At 38.2% G+C, this 16,692-nt stretch overlaps 1 protein-coding gene across 5 annotated transcripts in view; it reads right to left on the minus strand.

Moving 5' to 3' along the window:
• Positions 1-16,692, minus strand: part of GAB1 (GRB2 associated binding protein 1) — a 122,514-nt gene that overhangs the window by 44,075 nt on the left and 61,747 nt on the right. The gene's annotated exons all lie outside the window — the stretch shown is intronic.

Here is a 16,692-nt window from a genome sequence, read left to right on the forward strand (position 1 = left end):
GGAAGACGTAGTTTTTACTAAATATAAAAAAGCAATGGTTTCAACAAATGGAACCAGGAAAACTGGGTATCCACATGCAAAAGAATGGATTTGGGACTCTTTACATCATACAGAAATTAACTCAAAATGCATCAAAGACCTAAACGTAGGAGCTAAGACTATAAAACTCTTAGGAGAAAACAGGGAAAAGCTTCATAACATCAGATTTGACAATGATCTACTGGATATGACACTAAGGGTGCAGAAGAAACACACAAAAAAATAGGTATACATCAAAATTTAAAATTTACACACTGAAAGACTCGATCAATAGAGTGAAAAGCCAACTCATAGAATAAGAGAAAATATCTGCAAATAATTTATCTGATAAAAGATTAACGTCTAGAATATATAAAGAATCCTACAACTCGATAACAACAAAAATAACCCAATTTAAAAATGGGCAAAGGACTTGAATAGATTCTCCAAAGATACGTAAATGACCAGTAAGCACATGAAAAGATGCTCAACATCATTATCATTTAGAGAAATGGAAATCAAACCCACAATGAGACACAACTTCATACACATTAGAATGTCTGTTATCAAAAAAGCAGAAAATAACAAGTGTTGGCCACGATGGCAGAAATTGGAACCATTGTGCATTGCTGATGGGAATGCAAAATGATGTAACTGGTATGGAAAACGGTACGGCAGTTCCTCCAAAGATTTCAGTTGTGAATAAATATCCAAGAGAATTGAAAGCCAGGTCTCAAACAGGTATTTGTACACCCATGTTTATAGTAGCATTATCCACAGCAGTCGAAAGGTAGAAGCAGCCCAAGTGTCCACTGCTGAATGAAGAAATGAATAAAATGTGGTATACACACATAATGGGATATTATTTAGTCTTAAAAGGGAATAAAAATCTGACACATGCCATAACATGGATGAATCTTGAGACGTGATGCTAAGTGAAAAAAGCCAGTCACTAAAGGACAAAAAACTATATAACTCCACTTATATAAGGTACCTACTGGTAATCAAATTCATAGAGACAAAACGCAGAATGGTAGTTGCCAGTGGCTGGAAGGCAGGGATAAGGAGTTAGTGTTTAGTGGGTACAGTTTTAGGAAGATGGACAGTTCTGGAGATGGACAGTGGTGATGGCTGCACAACAAAGTGAATGTACTTCATGCCACTGAAACTGTACACTTGAAAATGGTTAAAATGGTAAATTTTATGTTAGGTATATCTTACCGCATTAAAAAAAAGCAATGTTTTTTCATGCCTTAATATCATGCCATAAAGAATACATAAAGATGCTTCAAAAGACTCCTTTGTATTTTAAGCTATAGATTTCTCTCTCTCTTTTGTGTGTGTGTGTGGGGGGGGGTTGCAAGGAGTTGGGGGGGGAAGGGTTCAGAAGCTTTCCCGATTTCTCACTTGAAAAGCAAGCAAAGAGGGGCGCCTGGGTAGCTCAGTCATTAAGCGTTTGCCTTCGGCTCAGGTTATGATCCCAGGGCCCTGGGATTGAGCCCCGCATCGGGTTCCCTGCTCGGCGGAGAGCCTGCTTCTCCCTCTCCCACTCCCCCTGCTTGTGTTCCCTCTCTCGCTCTGTCAAATAAATAAATAAAATCTTTAAAAAAAAAAAAAAAAAGAAAAGCAAGCAAAGAAATGGACTGTGTCTTTCTTCTGGTCAGTCTATTGTTCAAAGACCACATGGGTAAGATCTGTATTCTTTGAGTATAGGTTGCAATCTTCCTTCTCCTTTCCCTTTCTCCTTCTCTTCCCAACAAACATATATTGGCAATCTGGATATGTACTCACAGAATGTATTCTCTCCACAAGCTTTGGTAAATTTTGAATATGATGCTATGCCTGAAGAAACCCTAAATTCTTGTACTATTACTCTCCCTGAAATCTACACTGGTTAAATAATAAAAGCAGAACCAAATGACTGAAACAGTCAGCTTCAGCTGTCTTTAAAACCAACAACTCTGCCCAGAAACAATACAAAATCTTACTCCTCTCGAAGGTCTTCCTCTTTACTAACCTGGACAACTGTACCCATAACTGAATTAACTTGGGTGATAACTTTAGGTTTAATATTTAATAGATTCTTTAAATTGTATCCATTCAAGGAAATATAGATACACTAAAAGGTAAATCAATGAGTTAACCAGTCAGTAAATTATTGATTATATTGTAAACACCTGTAGGAAGAAATACAAGTAGGTAATTCATGATGCTACTCTCAAGGAGTTGACTGACTAATAATGAAGAAAACATTTACCATACATGAAAATATTTGAGAATATAGCAAACCCGGCAAAGTATCTGCAAAACTATCGCTTAATGGAGAAACATTCCTTCCTGGAAAAACTGGGTGCGATCCTCTTCAACAATATTGGTAGAAATATCACAAAGGCCTAAAAATATTATGTAGTTCTTTAATGTCATCAAGGTTTTAAATTAACATCCCAGTCTGACTACAGCTCCAAGTAAAGAGTAAATAATTAGTGGTGTCCAGAAGGAGAAGGCAGTGGGGAGTTCTTACACATGCATTAGAGAACACTGAAAAATCATGATGTGTTAATTCACATAAATTTAGCACTGGTTTCTGGATTACAAAAATCCATTTAGTTACCACATAAGACATCTATTTACTTCAAAATAAATAAATATCATCTCTTAGTAAAGTTATGCTTCTATGGATACCTCCCTATCAAGCAGGAAGCTTGCAAAAGTAATAGAGAAGTAAGGAGAAAAGAAAATACAGTATTATATCATTTATCTAGGGCCATCGAGGAATCCTATCTTTTAGTAAGTGATTTCTCCAGATAGTGAAGCTTCTGTCTTTAAATACAGAAATGACTTTTTAAAACTTTAATGTCTTGTATGGAAATCTTTCTAAAATGCCTTGCTACATAATTCATTGAACATAATTCATCCAGTCCCCAATGACTCACTTAGTATTACAGGCATCAATCTCTATTCTGCACTTTTAGGGAAGCTCTCAAAGGCTACTGAACTGTATGGAGGATCATTTGCCCCTATGCTAAATAGTGCCATACTGCTGTGCTCCTATAGTTCATCTATAATCTTCTTAGTACAGTTAGGCTTATCAATTGTCACTTCTCTCTTCTAATAATACAGTTAATAGGATGCCAAACTGTTTCCTGCCGCAGAGACTTTACACATGCCATTTCCTGAGTCTAGTATGTTCTTTCCTTGTCTTCGGCAGGCTGACTCTGACCTTCTAGGCCTTCCCTTCCCAGTGGCCCCTAATGTAAAGTAGGGCACAATTTCAGGATCTTATTGCCTATGTAATACACTTTAATACCTATGTAGTGATTATTGTCATTTTGAAATTTAAATTTTCTTTGTATTTATTTAACACCTAACTCCCTCAGCAGACTGTAAAGTCCATGAAGACAGTGACAATTTGTCATTACATACTCAATGCATAGCACAGCGTCTGGTACCTAGAAATACTTGTACAATAAAGAGAATTCCCCGAAGACTACGGTTGTAAAATTTTGAGAATATTAGATTAGATAGATGGGCCACGTTGAATAGAAAGGCGTGCTTTCAAAAACTCTTCCACTTGAGAAAAAGAGCTCCAATACTGAACATATGCATAATAAAATAAACATAACTAAGACAGCTTTACCAAAACACACGCACAAAACACCTTGGGAAAATGACAGAAAGAAAAGAATGGAAGGTGTCCTTCTGCTACGGCTTATGTGTCACTCACTCTTTGCCTTCCAGTTAACTGTGGCCCCCTTGCCATTTCTTTGCTTCTCTGATGAAATGATATTGTTCAAACTTAAAAGGCTCTTGGAAACTAAAATAAATAGCCAAGAAATGAGTAGCAATCAATCAGGGTGCAGTAGATAGGTTGCACTAGCGATTACAGAGGATAAGAGAGGAACCCTTACAGCAGGAAATTACAACATTAAAACACAGACTTTAGCCAACAGCACCTGCCACTTATTTATTTTTAACATGGTCCAAATGTGAATGTTTGTCTCAGTCACAAAATGAGTCACTCTCATCGAATCTGGCACAGATTAAACTGGAAAACAAAAGCAATTACATAAACTACACACTTTAATAAGGCAGATACAAAGGTTCTCTGGATTATGGTACAAAGCACAATTTAGCCACAGAATAAAGCTTGATGCTCGACAAGAGAACTGACATCAGCACCCCTGCTAATCACAGCACAAAAGCTTCTCTATGTTTTGTCAGAGCGCAAAATGGGCCCACATAAATCAGTCTTTGTTATCTGAAAATATCTGGGATTCTTAAAGTTTGCCCTATTTTTATCCTTGCTGCCTTGGTAGCCCCAGAGAAAGCTGTACATTGCCTCACCAATCCTGCAGCAGTAACAGACAAAAAAGGACAAGTTTTCTAGAAACCTTCAAAACCAAATACTCAAAGCAATTTTACACAAAATTCATGTGAAAAATCATTTTCACTACTGGACTTCCATTACAAGCAGGTTTGCTTGAGAGGAACTACGCAAATTTACTTTGTTGTCTTTTCTTATATGCAATACTCACTTCAATTTTAAGTTGAACAAATGATGCAGTAATAAGACTTCATCATTAGGTCTGCATTTTGAAGTAGCTTAAAAGCACCCTCCTCTAGTCCCAGTGTCTTGTCTCAGGGTTTTAAGAGTAACTTTGGCTACTACATTAACATCCAAAGAGAAGAGCCTACACAGTCCATGGATCCCAATGGAATATATTTAGATGAGATGCCAAACTAAATATCCATAATGCTTGGAGTATTTGTACGGCCATTTACCCATTCCCTGTATCCAGTGACTGCCTGCAGGATAGAGCCCAAATCTGGCAGGCAGGGCACACAGGGCCCTCCAAGCCTCTCCTTTCTCTCCAGCCTCACTTCTTGCCTCTCTGCCTTCCAACCACATCAGAAGTGATTGCAGTCCCCCTAACACTCTGATTCTCCCCTGCCTCTGGCCTGACACATGCTGCCCTATGACACAAAATCTACCCCCCTAGACTCAGCTCAGACCCCTTCAGGGCACCATCCCTGAATGGGCCCCTGCACGCTCCCCATTTCCACCCTGACGCTAGTTATGATGTTTGACATTCCTACAAGTAAGTTTCTTGAGAGCTGGAGCCGTATTTTTTCACCTTCATCTTTCTTTTCCCACTGCCCAGCCCTAAGGAGGTGTTCAGTCTACATCTGCTGAATATGCCAGTCCAAGGAGGCAAGGATAAAAACAGGGAAGCTCTCACATTATCTTATGCATTATGGGGATAATGATATAACTGCATTCTGCCCCACCCATTTGTAAATGGGGAACTCAGGCAAGATAGAGGTGTATAAGCCATAAACTAATTTGTTTTAAAAATTCTACAGATGTGGGAGGTAGTTTTAAACTTCATTTTAAAGGAATTGTTCTTTTAAATACTTTCTGTACTTAAGCAAATTACGTAAGTTAAACTGAAAACAGGCTTGTCCCATTGAAGCGAGGTCTTAAGATAGGTTTATCATACACCCTACTAAGTATGGGTATGTACACCCTGGCTAGAGACTACAGGTGGAGCTCCATTATCCGGTGGGAAGAAAAAAAATCTCAATCCAGATGGGCCTCAAACCATTACCTGCAAGAATATTAATAAACTCACAAAATATGCCTAATTGGCCTAAAATGGCAAATGGGCTCTGTTTTAAAGAAAAACACTGTAACTGCCGTGCTGCCATTTTCTGACTTCTCTGTGTATCACCGATAGAGAACATGCCCGCTGTAAGGCTCACCAAGACTCCTTAATCCCTTCCCTGAATCCTTTACTGGAAGAATTGATTACTAAAGAAATAACCAATATATGGGCGGGCTTAAAAAAAAGAGGTCAAGGTGGTCCAGTGATTCTCAACTCTAACGGCTCATAAGAAATATCTGGAGAATTTTACTTTAAAAAAAACAACAACCCTGATGCCTGGGGCCCCATCTCTGATAGACAGTCGGCCTGGGGCATTAGCCCTAGCACGGGCATAGGTAGTTTTAAATGCTCAACAGATGATTCTAACGTACCGCCTCGGCTGAGAACCACTGGCCCAATCAACAGGCAGAATTAGGTTGCTCAATGAAACAGAATTTCAGAAACAATCAGAGATCCTTTTAAGCTTGTATCTATCTAATTCCTCATGCCTTCTACTGTTGCCAGTGAGGTTAAATGTATCTCCCTCCTTGTTTTTGTTCACAATATTTATCCCACCGGCAAATGTTTGAACTCCTTTCTACTACTGGAAACCTAATCCTTAGTTCTTTAAGATTCTGTCCAAACCTTCCCCTTTCCTCTCCACACCTTCCGTCTGGACTCTTGGCAACACAGCAGTTACTGCTCTGAAATGTCTCTTGCATCGCTATGGGACAGTGTGGAACCATCTGTTATTTTACTACATACATTTCCAAATGTTCCCAATGCTTATAATTATTTCCCCAACTAGACATCAAGTTCCTTGAAAGCCAAGACCATTCCTTTAATTTTTCTGTATCTGCAACAGCACTTTACACGTTGTGAAGCCCTCAAAGCCTTGATGGGATGCTTTTGGAGTTTTCCATTCACCAGAAGGACTGCAGAGAGTCAGTGAACTGAGTGGAGAAGATCTCGGGGAAAGAAAAAAGAAGTCCAAAGTTGTTACGAGGGTGAAGTTCAAACTCCTTTCATAGAATGGCATACAGGGTTCTCTTAAATCATACTTACCTGCCGCTCACCTCTCTGACCTTTCACCTCCACAGACGACTGCACCAAACACCCACGCTCTGTTGTTTTGAGTCTAACACACGCTATCTCTCTCGCCCAATGAGCTCCTACTCATTCCTCAAGGCCTCTTCTCTGAAGCTTTCCTCAACTCCCCCCTAGTTAAGGGACCTCCCAGCTACATTCCTTTGAACTCTCAGCACATGGGTCCCAAGCAGCCCATTAACAAGCTCATTCTCTTACAGCACTTCCGAAAGAACTCTGATGACTGCATCTGGTCCCTCATCGTTGTCGAACCCTAACAAAGTTTGCCTTGACCGGATAAACTGAAGAACAGCACTCTCTACATTCTTGAGCCAACTGCCCAAGAAACATCACCACTGTAATTTTACTAACCCTCTATCATCCTTGCAAACTGGGAAAGAAAGGACAGTGAAACTTTCTTATTTGAAATCTCTTAAAAGGCTACTGATGGTTAAGGAAAAAAGATTGTTACCATGAATTCTTTGGTAGAATTCAAAATTTATGTATGATCGCCAAAATCTGTAAAATGTTACGAAGATATGTGTTTCATAAGATGAAAATGCCATTTTTAATAAGACAGTTTTTTTAAAAAACGGTTTTATTTATTTATTTGAGAGAGAGAGCAAGTGAGCATGAGTGGGGCGGGGGCGGGGGGTAGAGGGAGAAGCAGGCACCCCGCTGAGCAAGGAGCCCGCGGACTCGATCCCCGGACACTGTGATCATGACCTGAGCCAAAGGCAGATGCTTAACTGAATAAGCCACCCAGGGGTCTAGTAAGACAGGTTTTAATCTAAATTTCTTCACCAGGGTAATGGTTAAGTTAAATAAATGATAAAACACCTATACAGTAACAAATCGATGTAAAACACTTAAAACATAGATCTATATATGAAAAAATGCCCATAATGTCAAATGAAAAGAAAGAGCAATTGCAGAATTATACATACAGTACAATTCCCATTTGCCTGAAATGAATGTGTGTTTGTACACACAAACTACGTTTAGATAACATGTCTGGAAGGAGACACATTGGAATCCTTCACTGTGGTAATTCCAGAAATAGGGATGGGAAGGTCAGACAAGTTTCCTAATTTTATTTTATATACTTCTGTATAGTCTGATTTTTTTCAAGGAGCTTCCATTTATTACTTCTATAATTAAAAAAATATATAACATGCTTAAAAAGCTTATGACTAAAAATGCTCTAAAAAAGAAAGTCTATTAATATTTAAAAATTTAGGAACGATGTACACGAAACAAAAAAGTTTATGTATGTATGGAAATGTATACTCTTCTTCTTACTCTGAAATTAGTGAATGAATTTAGTCTTTCTTTTAAATATAGAATTCCAGGATACATCTGGAAGGAGTCTTAGTCAGGAAATAGCTTAGACAAAGTAGAACTACTTTGTTTTAAAGACTGGAATTTAGGGGGTTAAAAAAAAAAGGCAAGTTGGGAGCACTTAAAAGACTTCCCATAAAATTTGGTGGCTATAATATTCATATTATTTTAATTTTCTTTAAAAACCATGTCAGTAAATGGTAATATACTAAATATCTAAATATTAAATATCTAAATAAGCACTCTGGGAATTACTTTACCTATTAAAAAGTATTAAATTTCCATAATAATACAACCAGGGTAAATAAAATAAAGAAAAACAAATTAGCCATGAAACGGGGACAAAAGAAAACCATTTGCTTTAAAAGACTTGAGTTGTTTTCCAGGAAGCACCATCTTTTCTCATAGAGCAAAATAAGGAAAAAACAGGCTCGGTGGAAGTTTCCACTCCACTGGCTCTATCATTATGATCATCTGTTCCAAACACACACAAGCCTAAAATTTCCTGTTTTCAAACTATTGTCACCATTTTCTAGCCTGGTGCTATCTGTGCTAACTTTAGCTTAGTAATATAAACAAAAGAATACACCAAAAATAATGTAGAACAATGCCTAGATGTAGGCTAACAACTGTTCCACAAACCTTTTAACAGTTTACATATATTGCCTGGACAAAAACAAATTAGCTGGACCTGAAACAACTTCCTAATAGCAAAATTAACCAAAAAAAAAAATCAAATTTAACTCAGAAGTAAATACCTGAAGGAAAAAAAAAATCAGGGAATTTTAACTTATTAACTAAGAGTTCATATAATTTACTTGTTGAAATCATTGTTAAACGGATGCCTACCTCAAAGCCGTGGCATAAGTCCTACATAAAACAAACGAAAGAAGTAACAGCAGAAACTTCTGAGTATTTAATGTACACAAAGCAGTTGTGTTACACCTTTTCTGGGTCATAGACCACTTTGAGAATCTGATAAAAGCAGTGTAACTTTTTCTTAGAAAAAGGCACATAAATTACACTGTACACAGTTTCAGGGGTTCACAGGACCCCTGGGGCACATGTTAAGAAGGCCTGAAATAGAACAACACTTCAACACTTCTTACTACAAAGAAGTTTGGTATGAGACTTTGGACCCCAACCAGGGAAATTCAGTTACTGAAGTTCCACAGGAAAGTAGGTCACCTCATGGCATGAACTCTCAATGCTGCACTGTGGGGCAGGTTGAATATATTTTTACTTGTGAATGCTAGTTCATGTATCTCATCATATTCCCAACTGTCAGGGCTGCGGGGACACACTCTAACTCGGGGGGTTTTCATGGCTTCCTTACCCTAAGCAAAGGGAGGCTGAAAGAGGCAAGAGCCCGGCTAGCAGTGGATCCAAGAGAAGTCTGCAACATCCTGAGTGACAGGGGGTGGAGGCCTGGGGTGATGTACAGCTGAAGCTGGACTGGGAAGAAAGACAGCCAGCCTTGGGTTTCCTCTGATCTCATGCTTTTATTTCTACGCTGTGCCCTGAGAGTCAGGGACTCACGTCAGGGTGTGGTTGTAGGTGAATGGGCTCAGGGAGTCCACTCTCTTTTGGAATCAGACTTCAGCTTTGCCTAGACAAAGGTAGTTGGACTGCGTCGTAATAATTAGTACTCTTGTGCTCTAACAGTGAATTGGGGCGGTATCTTCTATTTACTTGATATTCTGCCATTTTTTGTCCAGCATGAAACTCAACACAGAGTAGGCAATAAATACTTGTTACGTGTAACTGGATTTCAAGAAATATTTATGTGAAATAAAATGAGACAATAAAAGGTGATAAAAAAAAAAAAAAAAGGAAAGGTAGTTGGAGTCATATGTAATTTGGCCAGTGAGAGATTCAGAATGGTAGCCAAGCTAGTATGTTCCTATCTCTGTTTTCTGCATATCTCCCTAAGACCCTGTGGAAGCAAAGGCAGCACAAAACGTTCAGGCAGATTTTTACCAATCTGGCTGAAAAATGGCAAAAATACAATAAAGGGCTGTAGGAGTTACCATGAGCTCCAAACATGTCCAGAGTCACTGAGCCATTCATTCCATTTCTAGGAATCTCATCTAAGGAAATAATGCAAAAGTGCAGCTAAATACTTAGGCATCGGAATAGTAACATAGTACTGTTTATATGAGTAAATAATTGAAGCGATCTAAATATTTGACAATAGGGAGAGTGACCAATCATTCCAGTTTTCCCAGGACCATTCCTGTTTTAGAAAACTGAAAGTTCTACGAAATCTTGGGAAACCCCTCTGTCCTGAGCAGAGTGCTAAGGCTGGTGACAGAAGGGAACCGAGTAAATAAGTTAGGATACATCTCCATACAGAATCTTACAAAGTCATTAAAAGGATGCTTTTGAACGGCATTTTTAAAATATTTCCCCCATGGTTTACAAAATTTCCAAAATACTGAGAGATTTGGGCAAGGAACTTTTCTGTTTGGAGTAACTGGAAACTGGTGTGAAAGAATACTGGTAACACTTTCTATTGTTCTACCTGTTATCTGTGCCAGGTAGAGCTGACCACTCCAGGGTGTCCCCAGCACCTTGGACAAACTTCTATCAGAGAACCCTCCTCTTGCATGTCAATCAGTCCTTTGTACAGCTGCTTTCCTCCCTAAGACTCTGTCTTATTCCTCAAGTGCTTGGCATAGTGCACAGCATGCAAGGACCCGGTGGCCTAAAAGGTGTGAGAACTGTTACCTGAACAAATGGACAATGTCTCCTGGTGACCCCGATGATGCTGTCTCTGTTGCCCACTTAGTCTCCACATAAATGGATGATACACCAAAGCAACAGTGGGCCTTCTTACTCTGGAAGAGTTCAGCCATAAATCCTATCAAATCTCCTCCACAAGGTTCAGTCAACAAAAAGTGAAACCAACTTAATCAAGAAATAACTCAATATGAAACCACGCCAATGTACGAAACTTAGGAAACTACAACTTTAGACAGTGCCTACGGTATTAGGACATCTACATATTTTAGTTATGAAATATTATTTGTGTTAGTATATTTAATTATATATACATAGTTATAGTCCCTACACACACACTTGTACACATACTCAAAATTGTTGCACATGTGTATGCCTGTGTAAAACGCTGTTCCAGTGCCTGAGGGTAGAATGCAATGTCATAAGAGAGAATATGGGCAGACTGCCATATGCTATGAAGTATGATGTCAATGTACACATTTAACTGAAGAGTAAGATGTGAGAATTTCACTTACATGTTGTTGTTTAAGTGGTAGGAAGCTGGTACCATACCTTAAAGTCACAAGATTCTCCAGCACAGGTACAAATTCTAATTGCAGTCTAGAGAAGTGCTGTCCAACAGAACTTTCTGCAACTCGGGAAATGACTACACGGCCCAGCCCAGCACTACCAAGCCACATGTTGCCATAGGAAACTTGAAAAGTGGCTGGCGCAACTGAGGAACTCGTTTTCTAATTTATTTAATTCAGTCACCTGGGGCTGGTAACTATTACATGGACAGGGCAGTTTTAAAGTCCACTTCTTGACTTAAGAGACAGGCACTACCAGTTGCTGAAGAGGCTCACAGCTCCAAATAAGACCCACCAAGAGTTGAAGAGCGCGACTGTAAGCGGCAGTGCCTAGGGAGGTAACGATGATGTGGACCGACTTCCTGATTTCACTGTGTTTCACAAACTAACTTTGACCCACAAATGCATACCATCTATGTTGTTGTTATTATTATTTGGAAAAGAACATGCTTGCTTCAATAGAGATTTTTAAAAAATGGAATACCAATAATAATCTGGAATTTAAAAAAATTATCTTCCGTAAACCCGACAAATTTCTAAACTCTATTTCTTGTTCTGCTATCCAATCCAAAATAATTAATGCTGGAACAGAGCTAGTGTTTTGAGTTTCCAGCAAAACATACGAAAAATGTTCTCATTTTCTGTTCTGTGTTTCTTACTGAACATTCACAATTCACAATAAAGTAAAACATGGATACACTGAGACTTGGATCATGGTTCAAAAGCAACATTAAGAACTAGAGGAAAAGCACTGAAGTGTTACAAAAACAAATTTCAAATTTCCATAATTACATTTATACATAATAAGCCAAAATAACGCTTAGTACAATTTTCTTCTAAACATAAAACTCACACCAAAGCTTCCAGAACAAAGGAAATGTGGTACTGAAAGTTTTCCTTAGAATGACACTTCCAAATAGATAAATTACGCATTTTGGAGTCAGTGACTATAAAACACATTAAGTTCAAGATGCAAGGAAGAATAACCTCATGCAAAGAGGGAAACTAACTACAAAGTTGAACATGTATAAAAATTACTCCACAGATAACGAAATCAAGAAGATCTCTGCAAACGTGCAAGACTCAGACCAGTGCTGGTGCTGGTGCTGACCTCCCCTCCCCCTTCCCCGCCACGGCAGAGGGGGGTGTCACTCTTTCCTAAGGCAGCATTCTTGGAGTGCAATCTCTTTTTCATTCATATTAACAGGCAGATAAGGATCTCATCATACAAGAAAAGCTGTTGATCATTTACTACTTTTTGTTTTCAACAATTCAGTGCTGTCTTGCCCATTCTATGGTGTGTCGTCCCTAAAATGAGCCCAGCTTTCTTTTTTCTGTCCAATTTCTATCTCTCCCTCTACACCACTCAAGCCTTATAACCTTTGACCAAGAGGAAGTAGATACAATGGGTTGAAAACAACAGTGACTGTAAGGATTTGTGTATGATGATTTAATGCTTGAGGACTAGGAGAGAAAGGTTGGGAGAAGGAGAAAACGACTAGCTATTTCCGCCAGAGGAATAACAGTTCCATTTGGCAACACCCAACTTGTCTTGAACTCCAAGCAAAACTGTTACCCAAGTGATACAGTTCATAAAAGCTTAAAAAATATGTACAGTATGCAGAATCAGACATAGATACACCACACACAGTTGACATGAGATAACTTCTTACACTTATCTGCTTTAAATATGTAAGAAACCTTTGAGACAATCAGAGTCTTTCACAAAGTGCTGGCATCTGAGGTAACAGACAACTGACTGTCTGACTTGCCAACTTGAAAGTTCACTGAAGTCTGTAAAAGCTAAAAATAACCACACAAACATGTTTACAGCATTTTGAAACTACAGGATCCACACTGTCTTCTAAATATAAACCTTGAGTTCGGAGTACAGGGATTGGCTTTGGGTTTTCAGGGACGTCATCGGACCATCCCACACTTCACCACAGAAATCCGCATTTCAGTACTTTACTTTAAATATGCAATTGGCGGTATTTAACTAGAGTGAAGGAGGGGTGGATTTGGATTGAGGAAGATGAGCAGAAAAGGGAAAGATGGCACCTCTTCCCCCATTTAATTAGAGGGCTTCAGAATCCCACAAACCCCCAACTCTTGATGGTGGGACGTGACCTTCTGAAAGAGGATATCCTGCCTGTATTTTTCCACTCAGCCTATCTATTCTCCAATCCCATCTCTTACCCCTTCCTCATTCCTGAGACTGTAGATGCTGCTGCAATAGATAAATGTAGACAGGAAGTCAAGCAGAACATACACACATACGGCAAAGTCCCCACACCCCAGCTGCTACATGAATGTAGGCATGTTGAAGGCAACAGTTTTAATTTTTATTCTATTCCTAAAAAGTGAGATAACTGAAAATCACTAATTATTAGGGAAATGCACATCCAAGCCACATGAGATATCACCTCACACCAGTCAGAATGGCTAGTATCAAAAAGACAAGAACCAAGTATTAGCAAGGCTGTGGAGAAAACTGAACCCTTTTGCACTGTTGGTGGGAATGCAAACTGGTGCAGCCACTGTGGAAGACAGTATGGCGGTTCCTCAAAAAAACTAAAAATAGAAGTACCATATGATCCAATAATTTCTTTGCTGGGTTATTTACCTGAAGTCAATGAAAATACTAGTTGGGAAAGATGTATGCACCCCTATGTTTATTGCAGCATGATTTCTAATAGTCAAAATATGGAAATAACCCAACTGTCCATGGATAGATGAGTTGATAAAGAAGATGTGGTGTGTTTATATGTAAACACACACACACACACACACACACAATGGAATACTTCTCAGCCATGAAAAAGGATAAAATATTGCCATTTGTGAACACACGGATGAACCTAGAGGGTATTACACTGAGTGAAATAAGCCACACAGAGAAAAACAAACACCATATGATCTCACTTATATGTGAAATCTGAAAAAAACAAAACAACAACAACAGCAACAAAAAAGAGAGAAGAGACTCATAAATATAGAGAACAAGCTGGTGGTTGCCACAGGCGGGGGGGGGGGGGGGGGAAGGATGGGCCAAATGGGTGAAGGGGATTAAGAGGCACAAACTTCCAGTTAAAAATAAATAAGTCATACATAACATAATAAAATAAAAAAAATAATAAAAAATAATTAAAAAATAAATAAGTCATGAGGATGAAAAGTGCAGCATAGGGAATATAGTCAATAATGTTGCAATATACTTATTTAGTGAGCATTTTGTAAGGTATATAATTCTTGAAACACTATGCTGTACACCTGAAACTACTTTAATATTGTAAAGTCAACTATATTTCAACTAAAAATTTAAAAATTAAAAAAGATAAGTCAAACACTTGGAAAATTTTCCCACTAAAAACCAACTGGGACTGCCAGGGGGTAGAGGTGGGAGTCAGTAATACTAAGACTATTAAAGATTCAAAAAGTATTTTATCAGTATAGAAAAAAATGTCCATTTGTTCTCTATGTTACATAAAATCACTTTTGATATTAATTTCTGGATAGAATTTGTTTAAATTTTATCCTCTGCCTTTAATTCTAAGACATCTTTAAAACATAGCAGCTATTTAAAAAATAAAAGAAAAACCTGCAGCAACAGGCTTAGGCCTAAACTTTTATGTCATAAACTTCCAAGTGACTGTACCTCTTAGTTTAAAGTACTCGGTGGAATCTGCATTTCTGGAGGTTATCCAATTTCTAAGTCAAGTATTCTCCAGAATCAAATCGTGTAAGTTGTATGGGTAGTTTCTTAACGAATTTATTATTAATAAACTACAAGCAACAACAAATTCAACTGAAAAATTAGGGAGAAGTTATATATAATCCTATTGATATCGAAAAAATTTTTTCCCATATTTTCATCTAATTTTTATTCATATACATACATACTTTTTAAGTAGCTAACTTTTTATTTTGTTTAGATTTTTTTTTTTTAAGATTTTATTTATTTATTTGAGACAGAGAGAATGAGAGACAGAGAGCATGAGAGGGAGGAGGGTCAGAGGGAGAAGCAGACTCCCCGCCGAGCAGGGAGCCCGATGCGGGACTCGATCCCGGGACTCCAGGATCATGACCTGAGCCGAAGGCAGTCGCTTAACCAACTGAGCCACCCAGGAGCCCCTATTTTGTTTAGATTTTATTTATTTATTTATTTATTTGACAGAGAGAGACACAGCGAGAGAGGGAACACAAGCAAGGGGAGTGGGAGAGGGAGAAGCAGGCTTCCCGCGGAGCAGGGAGCCCGATGCGGGGCTCAATCCCAGGACCCTGGGATCATGACATGAGCCGAAGGCAGACGCTTAACGACTGAGCCACCCAGGTGCCCCAAGTAGCTAACTTTTTAAATAAGATGAATGTATCTCTGGTTTCATGAGCTATGCTTCTAACTTTCAGTGGTCTAAAGTCCTCAGGTTTAAAATTTTAATTCACTAATATTTTACTTATTGTGACTTTTCCCAAGTCTTGTTTACCATGCTAGAATTATGGAAAATAAAGGTGAAGCCCTCACTAAAATGTTTTCTGAAACCCAATAAAGAAAATATATTTATTGACTAAAAACACAGGACACTTATTTACAGTGGGATTTCTTATAATAGCATCCCACATACATTCTAGTAATTAAGATATTTAATTATGAACTCAAAAGAATGTCCTGTTAGGTCCTGTCCAATTTGCTACAGCACGCAATTCATTCTATAAGCAAATAATAACTGAAACAAATATGTATAATCCTCGACAGAAATGCTATCACTTGTTTTACCAATGATTGCTTTCTCATACTGTATAGAATGACTTATTAAATCTAATAGATGAAGAATTTATTCCACCAAAAAGATATTTTGAGACTTCACTTGTGTTAGGCATTGTTGTAACCTGAAGACATTCTTGAAATAAATACCCCTACTTCTTAGCCATTTAAATGTTTATTCCTTAACAATTAAAAGATTAGGCAATCTATTTATAGATTATCTACAATGAACAAAGGATAGTTTGTTCCCAAAACAGAGGGAAAGTTAAGTTGAGGAGAAACAAAGTATCTCTCGTGAAAATCTGACTAGCTTTAAACATGGAATAAGAACAAAAGCACCCCTCTGTATTTTGTTGAATTACTGACCATGAAAAGGCAAAGCAAAGAGATTTTCATTTAAAGATGCAGATTATGTAACCCCAGGCTGGCTGAACTAAACGACTTTTTGGTAACTAAGATGCAATTCTTGGTGAAGCAAAAGACAAAAGAAGAATAAAAAACACAACATCTTTAGCTGTCTTCCTAGACA

The sequence above is a fragment of the Mirounga leonina genome, unplaced genomic scaffold (assembly GCF_011800145.1).
Source record: "Mirounga leonina isolate KUSES-001 unplaced genomic scaffold, KU_Mleo_1.0 Mir_176, whole genome shotgun sequence".
NCBI classification, from domain to species: domain Eukaryota; kingdom Metazoa; phylum Chordata; class Mammalia; order Carnivora; family Phocidae; genus Mirounga; species Mirounga leonina.